Genomic DNA, 19,511 nt, shown 5'->3' on the forward strand with positions numbered 1-19,511 from the left:
TAGCACCCTCGGGGCCACTCTAGGAGCTGCTGGCCCCAGAGATGAACTGTGAGACTGTGGGATTCTGGGAAATTTATTCTGTAAGTACAGAGGAGGCTGGTGGATCTGCCTGTGGAACTAATCTGGACCCAATTGTGGGCCACGTGAAGACCTTCCTCAGCTCTCACTCCCAGCCTTCAGACTCACAAGGGCATATGTCTTAGTCATCCATTGCCACCATGTCGTGGTGCAACAGGCGGCCCCCAAACCCACTGGGATATGGCACTGAGCATTTATTTCCCTCTCATGTATCTGGGGGTTGGGTGAGGTTTGGCTGACCTAGGCTGCCCTCAGGAGGACTTGGCTAGCTTCAAGCTGCAAGCTGGGTTTAGATCTGTTCCATGTGTCTCTAATCCCACTTGGACCAGTGACCGCTGTTCTGTCCACCCAAGGCCTGTTCTTTCTTGTGGTGACAGGAGGAGCACAGAGAGCACCCAAGGCCTGTTCTTTCTCGTGACAGGAGGAGCACAGAGACCACCCAAGGCCTGTTCTTTCTCGTGGTGACAGGAGGAGCACAAGAGATCCAGCTCAATCATACACACACGTTTTCAGCCTTTTCTCACATCATGTTCACTAACATCCCATTAGCTAACACAAGGCACACGGCCAACCTCAACACAGGGCAGGGACGTACACTGTCTACTTGCAGGCCCTGGCGTGGTGTGGCTGTTTACACCACTACAGGGAGTGAGAAGCTGAGACCCGTCATGTAGCCTACTCTTGGATGAGTTTCATTCATTCACTCAGTAAATATTGATTGAGAGTTTACAGTGTGCCAGGCATTGGGTGGCTTCTGGGGACAGAGTGGTGAACAAGACAGGCTTGGTTCTTCCTTATGGAACTTACATTCCAGTGATGGGAAAATGCAGGGAAGAGCTCTGTCCATCATTCATTGTTGAATTACAACAGTGATAATCAGTACAAAGGGGAATTCCAGAGGAATGGAGTGCCGGTATCAACGGGCCTGGCCTAGGCCAGGGAGGAAGATACGGTTGAACTCAGAATTGAAGGGTGAGCGTCAATAAGGCAGGGAACGCTCATGAGATTAACAGCACAGCTGACTTCTCATCCAAAGCCCTGGCTGGCAGGAGGCAGTGGGTGGCACAGCCAAAGTGCTGAAAGAATTTAAAAAACTCTTTACAGAATTCTACATCCAGAAAGTCTATCCTTCAAAAACGAAGGAGAGATGAAGACATCCTAGATTAATATAATAAAAATGGAGAAAATTTGTCACTGACCGGCACGGCCTATAAGAAATATGAAAGGGGCCGGGCGTGGTGGCTCAAGCCTGTAATCCCAGCACTTTGGGAGGCCGAGACGGGCGGATCATGAGGTCAGGAGATCGAGACCATCCTGGCTAACACGGTGAAACCCCGTCTCTACTAAAAAAATACAAAAAACTAGCCGGGCGAGGTGGCGGGCGCCTGTAGTCCCAGCTACTCCGGAGGCTGAGGCAGGAGAATGGCGTAAACCCGGGAGGCGGAGCTTGCAGTGAGCTGAGATCCGGCCATTGCATTCCAGCCTGGGCCGCAGAGCGAGACTCTGTCTCAAAAAAAAAAAAAAAAAGACGAAAGGGAATCCTTCAGGCTGAAATGAAAGGGCACTAGGCAGTGACTGAAATCCACATGACAATACAAGGAGCATCTTTAAAGCAGTAAGTAGATTCTGCTAGTGATTCTTCTGTCTGTCTGAAAAGGTAACTGCAGAAAGCAATGCTTGTTAAAACTTTGTGGATGGGCTTATCATGTACCAAGATGTAATTTGTGTAACAATAACAGCACCAAGGAGTGGAGGGAACGAGCGATATTGGAGCAAAGTTTTTGTGTACTATTGAAATTAGGTCAGTATTAATCCAAGTTAGACTGTTTTAAATTAAAATGTTAATTGTAGTCTCCAAGGCAACCATTAAGAAAATAACTTTAAAAAATGGAAGAGGAGAATTAAGAGTTACACTAGAAAATACCTGTTCAACACAAAAGAAGGCAGAAATGGGAAAATAGAGGAATAAAAAGACAAGACATATGGAAGGCAAATAGCAAAATGGCATAAATCTATCTTACCAGTAATTACATTAAATGCAAATGGACTAAATTCTCCAATAAAAAGATGGAGCATGGCAGAATGGATTAAAAACACCATGATACGGCCTGACCAACGTGGTGAACCCCATCTCCACAAACAATACAAAAATTAGCTGGGCGTGGTGGCATATGTCTGTAGTCACAGCTACTCAGGAGACTGAGGTAGGAGGATTGCTTGAGCCTGGAAGCTTGAGGCTGCCATGAGCCGTGTTCACACCAGCACACTCCAGTTTGGGCGACACAGCAAGATCCTGTCTCAAAAATAAGTCAATAAATAAAAATTTGAAACATGATACAACTATTATGTATGCTGCCTACAAGAGACACGCTTTAGATTCAAAGACACAGATGGGTGGGAAGTAAAAGGGGAGAAAAAGATGCTTCATGCCAGCAGTAACCGGAAGAGAGGTGAAGAGGCTCCACAAACAGCAGACAAAATAGGCTTTTTTTTTTTTTTTTTTTTTTTTTTTTTTTTTGAGACACAGTCTCACTCTGTCGCCCAGGCTGGAGTGCAGTGACCGGATCTCAGCTCAATGCAAGCTCCGCCTCCCGGGTTTTCACCGTTCTCCTGCCTCAGCCTCCTGAGTAGCTGGGACTACAGGCGCCCACCACCTTGCCCGGCTAGTGTTTTGTATTTTTTTAGTAGAGATGGGGTTACACCGTGTTAGCCAGGATGGTCTCGATCTCCTGACGTCGTGATCCGCCCGTCTCGGCCTCCCAAAGTGCTGGGATTACAGGCTTGAGCCACCGCACCCGGCCCAAAATAGGCTTTAAGGCAAAAATTATTCCTAGGGACGAACAGGGACATTTTACAATGGCAAAGGGGTCAACCTATCAGGAAACCTTATAATTATAAACCTGTATGCACCTAACAAGAGACCCCCAACATACATGAACCAAAACCAATAGAAATGAAGGGAGAAATACGTAACCTGACAATCATAGTTGGGGCCTTCAAGGTCCCACTTTCAACAATGGAGAGAAAGAGTCGGCAGAGAACCAACAATGAAACAGACTTGAAGACACTGTAAATCAACTGGCCCCAACGCACATCTGTAGAACACACCACCCAGCAACTGCACCGTGCACGTTCTTCTCTCGTGCCCGGGAGGCGTGCTCCGGGAGAGGCCGTATGTTAGGCCGTAAAACAAGACTCGGTAATTTTTCTGGTCTTGCTCTGTTTCGCGGGCTGGAGTGCAGTGGCATGATCACGGCTCACTGCAGCCTCAACCTCCCAGGCTCAAGTAGTCCCCGACCTCTGTCTCCAGAAGTAGCTGGGACTGCAGGTACGTGCCTCCACGCCTGACTGATTTTTGTTAAGACGAAGTCTTGCTCTGTTACCCAGACTGGAGTGCAGTGGCACAGTCTCGGCTCACTGCAACCTCTGCCTCCCGGATGCAAGTGATTCTCGTGCCTCAGCCTCCTGAGTAGCTGGGATTACAGGTTTGCACCACCAGGCTCAGCTAAGTTTTGCATTTTTGGTGGAGATGGGGTTTTGCTATGTTGGCCAGGCTGGTCTTGAACTCCTGACCATAAGTGATCCACCTGCCTCAGCCTCTCAAAGTGCTGGGATTACAGGTATGAACCACCGCACCTGGCCTTAATAATTTTTTTTTTTTTTTTTGAAACGGAGTCTCGCTCTGTTGCCCAGGCTGGATCTAGGCTCACTGCAAGCTCCGCCTCCCGGGTTCACACCATTCTCCTGCCTCAGCCTCCTGAGTAGCTGGGACTATAGGCGCCCGCCACCGCGCCCAGCTAATTTTTTGTATTTTTAGTAGAGATGGGGTTTCACCGTAGTCTCGATCTCCTGACCTTGTGATCCACCTGCCTCGGCTTCCCAAAGTGCTGGGATTACAGGCGTGAGCCACTGCGCCCGGCCCTGGCCTTAATAAATTTAAAAGGATTCAAGTCATACAAAGTATGTTCTGTGACTGTAGTAGAATGAAGTTAGATATCAATAAAGGAAATTTGGGAATTCACAAATGTCCAAAGTAAACACGCTCCCAAATAACCAGTGGGTTGGCCGGGTGCAGTGGCTCACGCCTGTAATCCCGGCACTTTGGGAGGCCGAGGCAGGTGGATCACCTGAGGTCAGGAGTTCGAAACCAGCCTGGCCAATATTGTGAAACCCCATCCAAATTAAAAATACAAAAATTAGCTGGTGTGGTGGTGGGCGCCTGTAATCCCAGCTACTTGGGAGTCTGAGGCAGGAGAATTGCTTGAACTCAGGAGGTGGAGGTTGCAGTGAGCCAAGATCACGCCACTGCACTCCAGCCTGAGCAACAAGAGTGAGACTCTGTTTCAAAACAAATAAACAAACAAACACCAATAGGTCAAAGAAGAAATTAGGCCACGTGCGGTGGCTCATGCCTGTAATCTCAACACTTTGGGAGGCCAAGGTGGGAGGACTGCTTGAGCCCAGGAGTTTGAGACCAGTCTGGACAGTATAGCAAGACCCCGTCGCTAAAAAGAAGAAGAGGAAATCACAGAGAAATTAGAAAATAGTTTGAGATGAATGAAAATGCAAATATAACCTACCAAAACTTATAAAATGTATAGCTGTAAGAACCTATGTTAAAAAGAAGAAAGACTTCAAATAAATAATCTTCCACCTTAAGAAACTAGAAAAAGAACAGCAAACTAAACCCACAGCAAGCAAAAGGAAAGAAATAATAGAGATTAGAGCTATGAATGAAATTGAAAAATTGAAATTGAAAAAAAATGAAATTGTGAATCAAAAAGATCACTTATATGATTCCATTTATATGAAATGTCCAGAATATGCAAATTAATAAGACGGAAAGTAGATTCGTGGCTTCTGGGGACTGTGGAGAAGGGAGGAATGGGAGGGAGAGGCTGCTAATGGGCCTCTTTCTTTCTTTTTTTGAGACGGAGTCTCGCTTTGTCACCCAGGCTGGAGTGCGGTGGTGTGACCTTGGCTCACTGCAACCTCTGCCTCCCGAGTTCAAGCGACCCTCCTGCCTCAGCCTCCCAGGTAGCTGGGACTACAGGCACCCGCCACCACAGCTGGCTAATTTTTGTATTTTCAGTAGAGACAGCGTTTCACCATGTTGGCCAGGCTGGTTTCAAACTCCTGACCTTGTGATCCGCCCGCCTCAGCCTCCCAACGTGCTGGGATTACAGGCGTGAGCCACAGCACCCGGCCGCTAATGAGCTTCTTTGTGGAGTGATGAAAATGTTCTAGAATTAGGTAGTGGTAATGGTGGCACAACCCTGTGAATGTACAAAAAAAGAACACCAAATTGTAAACTTAGAAAGGGTACATTGTGTGGTTTGTGAATTATATCTCAATAAAGATGTTAATAAAATGAATTTTAAAGAGTTAATTACGCAAAGGGGTTGTGGGGAGAGGGTTGGGGGAAGCGTTCCCAGGCAGAGGAGTCGGGGTGCCTGCAGGCCCCGAGGGGACAGCGCGAGGCTGGAGAGGAGCGCTCGGGCCCGGTGGGGGGGAGGATTCTGCTTGTGTCATCAGAACAGCAGGAAGCCACGGGGGCAGTTTCAGGCTGGCCGTTCCATGACAGGGCTGATGCTTCGGTTTTTATTTTTATTTATTTCTTTTTTAAATGCGAGTTACCTGGCACGGGCTGACATTTCGAAGAGCTCGTTGTGGCGATAGTGAGAAGAGACCAGGGAGGGCCTGGAGTGGATCTGGGGAGGTATCGGCAGCAGCCCAGATGGAGGAAATTACATTTTGGGAGGTTTATTCGAGGTCGCTGTGCTAGATGGAGCCAGACCTGGGTCCCTCTGGCGCCGAAACCTTTGCTGTCCCCGGCCACTGATTTGAATACCCCAGGTATTCTCGATCAGCTCAGCCAGGCGCGCGGTGGCTTTGCTGGGTGGGAGGATGGTGGGAAAGTGGATATGATATTCATCAGGCTAGCCAGGACTGGCGGCTAACTGGGGCTGGCTGTGAACAGTAGCGGCCGGACGAAAAGGGAACTTTACTTCAACACTCAGGCCCCTGGGGCTGAACGGAGCACAAATGCTAGAGGGAGGGACCCTCGCTCTGCCCTCTTCGGCTCTGTGTCGGCTCCCCTCTTCTCGGCCTCACTGCAGGCCACCTTTCCGTTTCTGTTAACTGGGCATTTCCATGAGGGGAAAACAGCCCTGCATCAGCCTCAGTGTGCCTCTCAATGCAAAGGGCAGCTGAGACTCAGTCTCTTATCCCATTTCTCAGATTCTTTTTAGTTTTTGTCTGTCTATCTATCTATCTATCATCTATGAAACTCTATGAGTGAAACTCCATGTATCTATCATCTGTGTATCTATCTATCTGAGTGAGACTCTGTCCATGAGTGAAACTATCTCTGAGTGAAACTCTATATAATTTATCTGTCAAACCGCATCTATCTATCCATCTGTCTGTCTGTCTGTCTATCTATCTATCTATCTATCTATCTATCTATCTATCTATCTATCTATCTATGAGTGAATCTCCTTCTCTCTCTCGTCTATCTATTTATGAGACTCCTTGCAGCTTCGACCTCCCAGGCTAAAGTGATTCTCCTACTTCAGTCTCCAGAGTAGTGGGACTACAGATGTGCACCACCATACCTGGCTATTTAAAAATTTTTTTAGTAGACGAGGCTGTACTGTGTCTCACTGTGTTGCCCGGCTCTTCTTGAAGTCCTGAGCTCAAATGATCCTCCTAAGGATCACTTGTTAAGACGAAGTCTTGCTCTGTTACCCAGACTGAAGTGCAGTGGCACAGTCTCTGCTCACTGCAACCTCTGCCTCCCGGATGGAGCTTGCAGTGAGCCTAGATCCAGCCTGAGCCTAGCTCAGCCTCCCGAAGTGCTAGGGTTACAAGTGTGAGCCACTACTCCTGGCCTTACTTTTAAAAAATCAGTTTAATCTTATTTTTTAATTTTTAGAGACAGAGTCCCGCTCTGTTGCGCAGGCTGGAGTGCAGTGGTGTGATCATAGCTCGCTGCAGCCTCGAACTCCTGGACTCAAACCATCCTCTCACCTCAGCCTCCCAAAGCACTGGGATTGCAGGCGTGAGCCACCACACCTGACCTACGTTTATTTTTTTGTAGAAATGGGGTTTCACTATGTTGCCCAGGCTGGTCTTGAACTCCTGGCCTCCAAGCAATCCTCCTGCCTCGGCCTCCCAAAGTGTTGTGATTACAGGAGTGAGCCACCGTGCCCAGCCTTGTTTCCCAGATTCTTAAGGGAGGGACCTTGATGTGCTAGTTTGGCTTAGGTACTCCCCTGGAAGAGCCAGCTGGGCCCCAGGGGACTGGCCGCAGTGTAAACTCAGGGCTTCCAGAGCCCATCCCTGAAGGTGGCTGGACAGCTACAGGAAGGCCAGAGAGGGGCAGGGACATCGTTGATGGGTGGCAAGGTTGCCTGTATTCAAAGGGGTGAGGTCTGGGAGGTCATGCGGGAGGCACACGCAGGGGTGAGGTCTGGGAGGTCATGTGGGAGGCACACGCAGAGGTCGGGCCTGGGAGGTCACGCGGGAGGCACGCGCAGGGGTGAGGCCTGGGAGGTCACGCAGGAGGCACACGCAGGGGTCGGGCCTGGGAGGTCACGCGGGAGGCACACGCAGGGGTGAGGTCTGGGAGGTCACGCGGGAGGCACACGCAGGGGTGAGGTCTGGGAGGTCACGCGGGAGGCACACGCAGAGGTCGGGCCTGGGAGGTCACGCGGGAGGCACACGCAGGGGTGAGGTCTGGGAGGTCACACGGGAGGCACACGCAGGGGTGAGGTCTGGGAGGTCACGTGGGAGGCACACGCAGAGGTCGGGCCTGGGAGGTCACGCGGGAGGCACATGCAGAGGTCGGGCCTGGGAGGTCACGCGGGAGGCACACGCAGGGGTGAGGTCTGGGAGGTCACGCGGGAGGCACACGCAGGGGTGAGGTCTGGGAGGTCACGCGGGAGGCACACGCAGGGGTCTAGGCTGTGAGGTCACGCGGGAGGCACACGCAGGGGTCGGGCCTCGGAGGTCACGCGGGAGACACACGCAGGGGTGAGGCCTGGGAGGTCACGCGGGAGGCACACGCAGGGGTGAGGTCTGGGAGGTCATGCAGGAGGCACATGCAGGGGTGAGGTCTGGGAGGTCATGCAGGAGGCACATGCAGGGGTGAGGTCTGGGAGGTCATGCAGGAGGCACACGCAGGGGTGAGGTCTGGGAGGTCACGCGGGAGGCACACGCAGGGGTGAGGTCTGGGAGGTCACACGGGAGGCACACGCAGGGGTGAGGTCTGGGAGGTCACACGGGAGGCACACGCAGGGGTGAGGTCTGGGAGGTCATGCAGGAGGCACATGCAGGGGTGAGGTCTGGGAGGTCATGCAGGAGGCACATGCAGGGGTGAGGTCTGGGAGGTCATGCAGGAGGCACATGCAGGGGTCAGCTGCCCCAGGGCCCCACGGTTTCCAGCCTTGGCCTGTCCTTTCTCACCTGGCCCACGGGCGATGTGTGCTGTGCTGGCGTTTCTGCAGAGGACAGTGTGGTCAGGGGACTGCCACGGGCTGTCAGAGCCCCAGCCCTTTGCTCCATACCAGGGCAGTCGTTTCCAGTCCTGGGGGTCACCACTGATCTTGGCTGGGGCTTGCTGTCTTGTGAGGAGAAGCAAGGAATCGAAGTCCTTCAGTCAGACGCTGCTCTCAGACATCAGACGGGCAGGACACTCTGAATGCAGATGTGGGTTCTGAGGGCTCCTTTCTCTTTGAATTCCTGCAGCATTTAGTAGGAGGCCGTGCGGTTTGGTGTCTTATTATTTATGGTCGAATGCGAGCTGCCTGGAGCGTCGTCTCCAATACTAATAATGACGCCAGCGTTGTGCATGAAGCTGGTGTTGACGGCACAGTCAGGAACCTCCTGTGTAATTTCTGTTACCACCAGGGGAAGTGAGCAGCGCAGAAGAGATAATAGACATGTAAGAGTTGATAAAGCCTCAGACTGGCCGGGGTAAGGACTTGCGAGTGTGTGTGTTTAACTCGTTTCCCTTCACAGTCACGTCGCTGGTCCGAGCTGGGACTGAGAGTCTGGCTTCTGATCTCTAATTCCATACTCTGTTCACGACAGAGTGCAGCTAACTATATTCTGAATTCTCTCAGCAAAGGCTGTCTTATTCTTCCCTGGTATTTCCTGTCTGTCATCTATCCGTCTATTCGTTTATTCCTCTATCTTGTTCCATAAATGGATTGAGGTTGCTTACAAGATTATATTTATAACTCTCTCTATATTTGATGCATATAAGAAATATAGAGGCTGGGTGTGGTGGCCCATGCCTGTAATCCCAGCACTCTGGGAAGCTGAGGCAAGAGGATTGCCTGAGCCCAGGAGTTCAAGACCAGCGTAGGCAACATAGTGAGACCCTGTCTCTATTTTCTTAAAAAAGATATATTCATAGACAAAAGGTAAAGTAGGTATTACATACCGGACCTATGTGTAGATATTTTATGTTGATATATGTGTGTATGTCTGTTTATATATGTCTATACATATATGTGTGTATGTTTATGTACATGTAACTAAATAGAAATCATAAAAATAAGATCAGGAAAGACATAGATGTAGATTATCTAGAAGGTTGAAGCCAGGGGGAGTGTGAGACCCCCTATTCGGGCCATCGAGCTGTATACACTTTGCTGTATTTGGGCCACACATTTAGCTCTGAGCTAATGAGCAGTTGAGGCAGGAAAAAAAAATCAGTGACCTGGTTCACGTGGTCCATAAGGAAAGGGCAGCAGATGCGAATGCTCGTCCAGGCAATTAGACCTGAAGGAGATTTCTTGCCTGAGTGGTCATTTGTGGGGCCCTGGGTGACAAGGAAAATACGTGGCAAATGTGCTTCTGTGTCTTCTGCCGTCCCCTGATAGACACCACCAATCCGTCAGGGCTGGTCCCCCCGAGTGCAGAGGTGGCCTCGCTGGGCTTCTGGGCCTGGTGCTCTGGGGGTGGAGTCTGCAGGGAGGCAAAACCCGCTTGCTCTGCAGCCCCAGGGCTGCTGGTGATGTCAGGGAGGCCGTGAGGGGTTCCGAGCGGAGATCCTCTCAAGTCCTGGCGAGCGTCTCTGCACGGGTGACACGGGTGGGGCCCGTAGGAGGCGTGAGGGCTGGAAAATGCCTCTGGTTGCCAGTCAGAGTGATCCATCAGGGTGACAAGGGTGGGGAAGTTGTGTCTGGAGCGACACGGGGCACACGCTTGGGATTTCTGGCTTGTTAACCACTCATTTGTTCCACACATGTTTAGCAAACACCAATTATGTGCCTGGAGAGCTGCCCGACTCACTCTGCTCACCCCTCTGGCCCCAGTTGAATGTTGCTTTCTCAGAGTCTCCTCCCCCACCTCCTCTGTCTGCACTGACGCTCGCCTCTCCATCACCTCCAGCTTTCTATCCCAGCCTATATCGCCACTTGTCCTGACGTATTTACTGGTGTTTACTTGCGTCATGTGTTTTTTTCTCTCCGAGATGGGAGTTCCAGGATGGCAGGGACAGTGTCTGTCTTGCTCATCATTGTGTCCCCAGTCCTAGCGGGCGGTCTAGCACATAGGAGGCGCTCAGTTAGTATTTGTGGAATGAATGAACGAAAGAATAAAAGGATACAGAGATGAGTCCGGGAGAAGATAAGCACATAAACAAATACAGCATAAGCTCAGTATGAAGGAAAGGGACAGGCAACTAGTAGTTATGGGAGTCTGGGGTGAGAGAGGCGCCTTCCAGGAGGGTGGGGAGGTCAAGAAAGGCCTCCCGGTGGAGGATGTTTGCTGGGTCCAGAAGGATTCGGTGGAGGGAGGGGCACCTGGGGCCCTGGGGATAGCAGGAGCAAAGGCAGAGGCAGACCTGGAGGGGAGAAGAACCGGATTTTGCTTGAGGTGCCCCTAGGGTGGTGGTGGGGAAGAGCGGCCACCCAGGAAGGGTGGATCTGAGGCGGCTGCAGGAGCTCCGCATAGCAGACCAGCTGGGCAGGATGGGGAGAAGCAGAGATGAGTGGAGTGCAGGGTGAGAGGGGCTTCGGGTAGGCAGGGCAGGAGAAAGAAGAGCTGGGGGAACCGGGCAGGCCTGAGTGTGGCCCGGGGGTGGTGGAGGCAATACCCTGCGAGAATGCACAGCCTTTACTCCCCAGCTCGGTTTATATCCTGCCTCTCCCACGCCTGTTGGTGCTTGGGGACTGCTCTCTGGCAGGCCCTGGCCCCAGGACCCCACCCCAGCCCCAGCTATGCCAGCTGTCTTCCCACTGGCCTGGCCCAGCCGTCCAGAAAGGCTTCATGCAGCCAGTTGTGCAGGGAACACCATTCCCCACACATTACTAATGTTAAAATATGCATCGATCACATCTGTAGCATGTCATTTGAACACACCTTCTTTTAATGCTCTGATTTTGCAATGATAGGTTTATTTTCTTCATTTCTCTTGAGCTTTTAAAGGTGTTTTCTGTCACTCAGCTGAGGACTTTAAATTTCCTGTTTATATCAGTTATCACATTATTTCATATACGAGTCATTCAGCTTAGCCCTTTTTGGTTCCTTCTTGCACCTCTTACGTGTGGATTTATTAGGCAATTCAGCCACCTACTTTCATGTGCAGACTCAGCTGGCGAGATTTTACCTGGAAGGGTGAGGACATGTCATGGCCACGGGGCCCTGTTGCTCGCAGTCCCTGGGTCAGAGGATGGTGCCGGATGGGCAGGTGCTAAGGATGCACACACTGCCCTCGGGTTAGCGCCGAAGGTTCTCCTGTCAGACGCGAGGCTTCCCGTGTTCTTTCTGCCTGCGCTAGTGTCGAAGACCAGCAAACATGAGATGGTCCGACGTGGACTATGGAGCCTGAATGGAGAGCCTGGGGTGCAAGCCCGGATCTGGGATACCCTGGGACAGAGATGTCCCTGCAGATGTGGATGAGCGGGTGAAGACTAAGGGAGCAGGTCACACGTGGTGACAGACAGGAGAGGCTGCTGTGCCATCCAGGGGTCGTGGAAGGAACTCCTGTGGGGAGATTCCCTTCAGCTGTGTGGCTGCATCCGCACAAACACCGGTGCCTGGAAGGGGGGCAGCGCTGGCCTGTGTCTCTGGGCCCAACTGCCACTGGCACAGGCCTCTGAAGGGGCAGGAGCAGGAGAAGGAGCAGAAAGCTAACATCAGGGCTCATGCTGTGCCCATGAAGACGTCAGGCACGTGTTAGTATGTGAGGTGTGTGGTCTCCCGTGAGGACGTCGGGCACGTGTTAGTATGTGAGGTGTGTGGTCTCCCGTGAGGACGTCGGGCACGTGTTAGTATGTGAGGTGTGTGGTCTCCCGTGAGGACGTCGGGCACGTGTTAGTATGTGTGGTGTGTGGTCTCCCGTGAGGACGTCCGGCACGTGTTAGTATGTGAGGTGTGTGGTCTCCCGTGAGGACGTCGGGCACGTGTTAGAATGTGTGGTGTGTGGTCTCCCGTGAGGACGTCGGGCACGTGTTAGTATGTGTAGTGTGCTGTTTCTAGGCAGAGCCAGGTGGCTACTGGCCATCTCAAGCCAGTGCTGTGCTTCCTGTCCCAGACAGTGGGTTTATTTCACAGGAACTCTGGCAAGACCCCAGGAGGACTCTGTACGGCTGGGTCTGGGTCACATGCCCAGCCCTGAGCCAATTACCCTGCCTGGGGGGTAGGGCTATTCTAATTGGTTATCCTCATCACATTCACCCAGGAAGAGGAGGAAGGAGGGGCCTTTTCTCTTGCCCGGGAGGACTGGGCATGACTACTTGGACCTGAAGAGTTATTCTCAAAGAAAGGAAAGGAATGCTGGGTAGACAAAATACATGCCCATTGCAGAACAGCAGCCGGGGCCCCCGGCCTTGGCTTTGGTGAAGGCGGTAGGTGCACAGCTGTCTGGACCCCGGAGCTCAGTGCGAGGGGTATAAAGTTGTGAAGGTGCCGTCTGCACAGCAGTGTGGCCGCGTTCTGCCGTTCTCAGCTGTGCAGAGGACAAACGCTCAGGCCTCTTCGCACCTTCGTGACTGGTGCCCCCTGGACCTTCACGCAGAGCTGGCCTTTCTGTGAAGCAACCTCTGGCACACGTGGAAACCAGCCTCTCGCGGCCATGCCTGCCCCAGGGGCCGACCGAGATCAGCTCCGGTCGCCGACACAGTCCTCCCGTCTCTCTGGCCTCTGGTCTCTGGATCCGCACGTCTGGCCTTGACGTCTGCATCGAGCCCCTGTCCCTGCTGGGTTCAAGTCTCTTTTCCAGAAGCTTGACTTGGCTCAAGCATCTGCTTGATTTGGTGTCACTTGCGTTTCTGAACTTGGTCCTCCTGGCCTGTGGTCCTGCCAGGGGAAGAGCAGAGTGGCCAGGCTGGGCCCTGGCAAAGGAGGCGTCTCTGCTGCACACACGGCACACGTGCAGGACGAAGACCAGCTGATTGCCTGCACGCCTGGGGGTGTGTGTGATCCCGCTCACTCAGAGATGGCTGCTAGCACATTCCACCCTTTCTTTCTTTTCTTTTCTTTTCTTTTTTTTTTTTGATACGGAGTCTCCCTCTGTGTCACCCAGGCTGGAGTGCAATGGCACGATCTTGGCTCACTGCAAGCTCTGCCTCCTGGGTTCAAGCGATTCTCCTGCTTCAGCCTCCAGAGTAGCTGGGACGACAGGCGTCCACGACCATGCCTGGCTAAGCCTCGGCCTCCCAAGGTGCTAGGGTTACAGGCGTGAGCCATTGTGCCTGGCCTCCCTATGAATTTTATTTCTTAAATTTTTTTTTTTTTTTTTTGAGGTGGAGTCTCGCTCTGTTGCCCGGGCTGGAGTGCAGTGGCCAGATCTCAGCTCACTGCAAGCTCCGCCTCCCGGGTTTACACCATTCTCCTGCCTCAGCCTCCCAAGTAGCTGGGACTACAGGTGCCCGCCACCTCGTCCAGCTAGTTTTTGTATTTTTAGTAGAGACGGGGTTTCACTGTGTTAGCCAGGATGGTCTCGATCTCCTGACCTCGTGATCCGCCCGTCTCAGCCTCCCAAAGTGCTGGGATTACAGGCTTGAGCCACTGCACGCGGCCTTATTTTTTAAATTTTAAGACAAGGTCTCACTCTGTCACCTAGGCTGGAGTACGGTGGCTAGATCATGGCTCACAGCAGCCTCAAACTCCTGGGCTCAAGCCCCCCTCCCACCTCAGCCTCCTGAATGGCTGGGGCTACACCATTGCCACCGTGCCTGGCTAATTTTTGTGTTTTTAGTAGAGATGGGGTTTCACCATGTTGGCCAGGCTGGTCTCGAACCCCTGACCTCAAGTGATCCGCCCGCCTCAGCCTCCTGAGTAGCTGGGGTTACAGGCATGAGCCACCACACCGGCCTCCTTCCACCCTTTCATATAACCAGAAGCACATATCAGCACTTCTCAACGTTTTTACTGCAGGATTTTTTATTCAAATGAAATCTTACCTGGAAGCCTGATAGATGAAGAAGAAAAAGCTGAGTTGCTCTGGATTGAGCTGTAATAAGCCCCCTTGTTCCCAGCCCCCTCCTTCTACCTGTACAGTCCTGAAGAGGTACCCGGCACCCCTGGCTCCTTGGAACCCGGTTTGAGAGCCTCTTGGCGATTATATCCATCTGTCTGTCTCTCTCTCGGCAGCACCTGCTGCTCCCATGGGGATACGTTGCTGATGATGTTTTGTTTTTTTTTTAAGCATCAAAACATTTTCTTTTTTCCATCAGTAGCTTGTTTGCACCATGAAAAGGTCAACAAAGAGATCCTTGTCATCCTTCTCTCTGCAGGAGGACGTCAGGCTCTAAACGCTCCCTCGCTGTGCCAGGGTTCATTTCATTACCCTTGTCCTCCTGGAGGCACCTCCGGGAAGCTGTTCCGTTTGCACGTCTGTCAGGTTATCTGTGCTTCAGTTTGCCTTCCTCCTGAAGAGCCGCCCCCAGCAGGGGCCCCGGTCCAGGCAGCCGGGGCTTCGGGAAGCCATGGGATGCTGACGCCCCGGCCCCACCTCCACTGCTGTAAGGACTATATTGAATGCCTTTTCAGAAAATGTGCCCTTTCTAACCAAAAAAAAAAAAAAAATGCTTGAAATGTGTAAAAGTGGCCAGACGAACATTCCCACGCAGAGGGCTGCCCTCTAAGAGGAAGCGTCCCAAGTCTGCTCAGTTTTGGACGACGTGACTTGGGGACATGGTGGGGCCTTGCCTGCCTTGCGTCCACTAGGGGAATCCAGGCCTTGGTTTGGCTCCAGCTGGGCCTGCCTGGTGGCTGCCACTTATTGACTTAAGTTCCAGTGATTCAGCTCCTCATCAGGAGCGCCGCGGGTCTCCCCTGACAGCGGTGGTGGGAGGGAGAGCGGCCTCCTCCTCCCTGTGCGGGGCCTTGTCTGGGTGAAGCCCCTCCGTTCCGGTAGGTGTCTGGGTCTCATGGCTCCCCCTGGAGCATTGAAACATTGGAAGACGCCTCTGTTTTCCTGGAGTCGGGGCCCAGTTCATGCAGGGGTTCTCCCAGAACTTTGCTAACTTCCGGGGAAAAGGCTTGTGTCTGTGCTGGGAGAGCGTCTGGTTAATCGTTGACTGGAAACTTGCTTTTCCAGGCTGCCCCAGGTCCTCAAGAGGCAGCCGGGGCTGGAGAACAGGCCTCGTGCCCCGCTGGTGCCTCCAGTGCTCTTTCTGTGTGGTCCTTTGAAACACCCCAGTGGACAGAGATGGATTTGGGGGTGCAGGGCAGTGGGGTTGTGTGCTAGCAGCAGATGGGCCTGGGGTCAGGCAGACAATGGGGGCCACACAGCTGAGCACACCAGAACATGCTGCTTGTGTTATGCCCTGGGCAGGACCGGCTCAGGGGCTGCAGGCTCTGTGCTCCCTCCCCTGGGATACTCACCTTTGGTGACAAGTCCCCAGATAACTGTGAGATGGGGCCAAAAAACCCAAGGGCCCCAAAGCAAAAAAATAAAGTGCCAAGGCCACGTGTCTTAGAGCAGGAGGGGATTTTTGAAGACTTTAGAAGGCCGCTTGGCCAGCGGACTTGGTCAGGAGCAACTGTCAGGACTCAGCACTCCCCAAACGCATATGCAGGGGCCCGTTCCAGGACCCTTGCCCCTCGAGGTGCTGTTCCATTTACAACCTATATATACATTTACCTCGTCAGGCACACAGACAGGCATTTCAATGTTTTCCTGTTGATTTATTTTCATGTGTAGTAGAGCATAACTTGTTTTTTTTCAGTTGCCTTCTATTTATGGCATATGGGATGGTTTTCTATTTATGGTGGAGATACGAAGTTTCCTTTGAAAATAAATTTGTTCAAGTAAAAGAGTGGGTTGCTTTAAAGGGAAATATTAAGTAAAGAATAGTACGGGAGCCACACGGGGATGGCAGGTGGCACGGGGATGCCTGCACTTTGGAAATTGCATGCTGGAGGAATTCAGAGATGAGAAAAAGAAAGGCTCATGGAAGAGACAGGTGGGGTGCTGGAGGAGTGGAACCCAGCTAGGTGGAGCTGGGAGGTGAGTCTGTACTTGTAGGTCCAGAAATGTGGGCACGATTCTTGGTGTGATCTATTTTGGCTGCAGCAGGCGAGTCCTGCAGGGAAGAGAGGGTAGCGTGGGACTGTATTGTGGAGGACCGTCAGTCTCAGGGTGTGGCCTCTGAACTTTTCAGGAAGCAGTGGGAGCCGTTGAGGGTGCTTGAGGAGGGGAGTGTTTCTTGACCGTCCTTGAAGAGTCTCGTTTTACCAGGACTGAAAGCAGATCACCAGTCAAGGGCCCAAGTAGAGAAGGTTTCAGAAGCCAGACTAGGGCCATAGCCAAAGACAAGCCACCCAGGCCATCTATTAGTGGCTTGGAGGGCAGCCTAGAGGCGCTGGAGAGAGGCGGGTCAGAGGTGGGTGAGCTGAGCCCTGGCCCTCTGTGGGGAGGCCGCGGGTGATGGACAGGTCAGAAGTTGTGCATGGAGTCCTAGAAGGGAGGGGCATCTTCTGCCTGGGCTGGGAGGAGATGGTAAGAGCTACTCAGTGACCTCTTCCTGGAGTCTCCTGGCCTAGCACGGAGTGTTCTGGAATGTTCTGGGGGAAGTGGGTGCGGTCAGCTGAAGGAAGCTCCTCTCTGGGCCAGAGTTCATGCGGGAGGAGGAAGCCTGCTGTTTCCTGCCCTCTGGTTTGGCCCAGATGGCCTTGGCTGACGGCCCCAGGCCAAGATTTCATTCATCATCAGGGTCTGCAGTTGTTTTAACCTCCCATTTCATCCTTTTAGTGTGGAGAAGTTCACCAGCATTCAGGGACCAGCTTGGTTTAAGAAACAGGTTTGTTTTGTTTTGTTTTGTGAGGGCCTGCTACATACCAGATACTGTGTTTGGACCTGTTTTTTTTTTTTTTTTGAGATGGGGTCTCGCTGTGTTGCCAGGCTGGAGTGCAATGGCGTGAACTCAGCTCATTGCAACCTCCGCCTCCTGGGTTTAAGTCATTCCCCTGCCTCAGCCTCCTCAGTAGCTGGGATTACAGGCGCCCGCCACCACGCCCAGCTAACTTTTGTATTTTTAGTAGAGATGGGGTTTCACCATGTTGGTCAGGACGGTCTCAATCTCTTGACCTCATGATCCGCCCGCCTCGGCCCCGCAAAGTACTGGGATTACAGGCGTGAGCCACCACGCCCGGATAATTTTTGTATTTTTAGTAGAGATGGGGCCATTATGTTGGCCAGGCTGGTCTCAATCTCGTGATCCGCCCGCCTCAGCCTCCTGAAGTGCTAGGATTACAGGCGTGAGCCACCGTGCCCAGCCTGGAACTTTTACTCTGTTACCACAATTCACTATGGACAAAACCTGTTGAGAAATGTATTATTTATTACCTCTGTCGTACAGAGGAAAAAATGGAGTGGAGGGACATGTAACAAGCCCCAAAGCAAACCACTGGTGAGCTGTAGAGTCCAATTGCAAACTCACGCCTCTGAAAAGGAGGCCGTGTCTGCAGTAGTGGACATGCTGTTTAACTTGGAGGAAGCTAATTGGCCTCTGTGCTCCTGTGTGTGGGTGTGGGCTGTCCCTGCAGTGTGCTGGACACATCTGTAGTATCGGGGTGCTGATGGCACTCGCTGGGATTGCAGTGGAGATGGTGAGTGATGATATAGGTAAGGTGTTATAGAAATGTCAGGTATTGCTGCTATTACTACATAAAACCAGAGTTACAGAATCCTGGACTCGATTTTACTGGAAGACATTTTTGGAAGGAATATCTCTTAGGGTAGAGAAGAAGCATTATTCTCATTAAATTGAATTAATTAATTAGTACATTTTTGACATTTATTTCTATTAAAAAGTTTTTTTTATACAGATGGGGTCTTGCTACATTGCCCAGGTTGGTCTCGAACTCCTGGCCTCAAGCAGTCCTTCCACTTTGGCCTCCTAAAGGGTTGGGATTACAGGCGTGGTCCACTGTGCCCAGTCATTTTAATTTTAAAAATCATCAATATATGGTGGGATAGAATGTGAATTTAACCTTAAAGCCGTTTGGAGTTTGGGCTGGTGATTTCTGGGCACGCTCTTGGCCCCTGGATGTTGGGAGATGTGGATGACATGGGGAAGGGGAGGGTCTGTTCACTTTCCTCTCTTTTCAGCCTGACTTCAGTGAAAGCTTGAGGTGCACTTGGCTGTTTCTACGGCTTTGACATTCCCAGCTCTGCCCAAGATGGTGCCAGCGAGCTGTGACCTCAGGGCAGTCACTTACCTGCCCAGACCAGTTTCCCTCCTGCCCAGCTACCCTAGTTCCCTGAGTGAGTTTCCTCTTCCTTTCTGGCACTTCTGGGAGGACAGTTCTCTCCCTGGAATGCCGCCTTCTGCCTGCCAAGTCGCTCCTTTTCCCTCTGAGCCCTGCACCACATTCTTCTCTTTGAAGCCCTCTGGGACTGCCACAGGGCAAGATCTTCCCTGCGCCTTCTCTTGGCTCCCAGTGTTCTTTGCATGGCCCCAGCATTTATTGGAGCCACTGTCCGAGTCATTGGGGATTCATCTCGTGCACCGTGCAGTATGCACTGGCTCTTCGGAGGCAGCACAATGGAGGTGACCCTTCTCCCCGTGCACCTTCCAGAGACTGACACATCAACAAAGAAATAAACACAGATTCCAACTGTGGTGCCTGTGATGAAGAATAAGAATTGGGGCCCAGTATTTGTCGAGCTTTCAGTGTTCTGCACTCCCAAGGGAGGGCTGCGTGGTGGGGATAGAGCACAGGCATGGACAGTACGTACCTTCCTCCTTTAGCAAACAGAGATGACGAGCTCCTGTGGTTAATCCACACAAAAGCGTTCGGGACGGTGTGACACCCAAAGGTAATATTAGTGGCATGGCAAGATTCTTCCCCATTGATGACGATGGGTGTGGTATTTTTTTTCTCTATGAAGAAGAAAATTTAAAATTTTTTCATTGCATTTGGTAGCACTTTTTTGTTTTTTTGAACGGTGTTAGGATTACAGAAAA

The 19,511-nt window shown here is 51.9% G+C and overlaps 1 protein-coding gene across 4 annotated transcripts in view; it reads left to right on the plus strand.

The window, feature by feature from the left end:
* RPH3AL (rabphilin 3A like (without C2 domains)) overlaps positions 1-19,511 on the plus strand; it is a 182,688-nt gene that overhangs the window by 38,561 nt on the left and 124,616 nt on the right. For 2 of the 4 annotated variants that reach the window (XM_010373476.2, XM_030922723.1), the window contains exon 1: positions 15,324-15,450. The exons of the other annotated variants lie outside the window; for them this stretch is intronic. The gene's annotated coding sequence lies outside the window, so the exon portion shown is untranslated. Of the gene's footprint in view, positions 1-15,323; positions 15,451-19,511 lie in introns of those variants that run through there. 4 annotated transcript variants of the gene reach the window in all.

Source organism: Rhinopithecus roxellana, chromosome 19 (assembly GCF_007565055.1).
Source record: "Rhinopithecus roxellana isolate Shanxi Qingling chromosome 19, ASM756505v1, whole genome shotgun sequence".
Lineage (NCBI taxonomy): Eukaryota > Metazoa > Chordata > Mammalia > Primates > Cercopithecidae > Rhinopithecus > Rhinopithecus roxellana.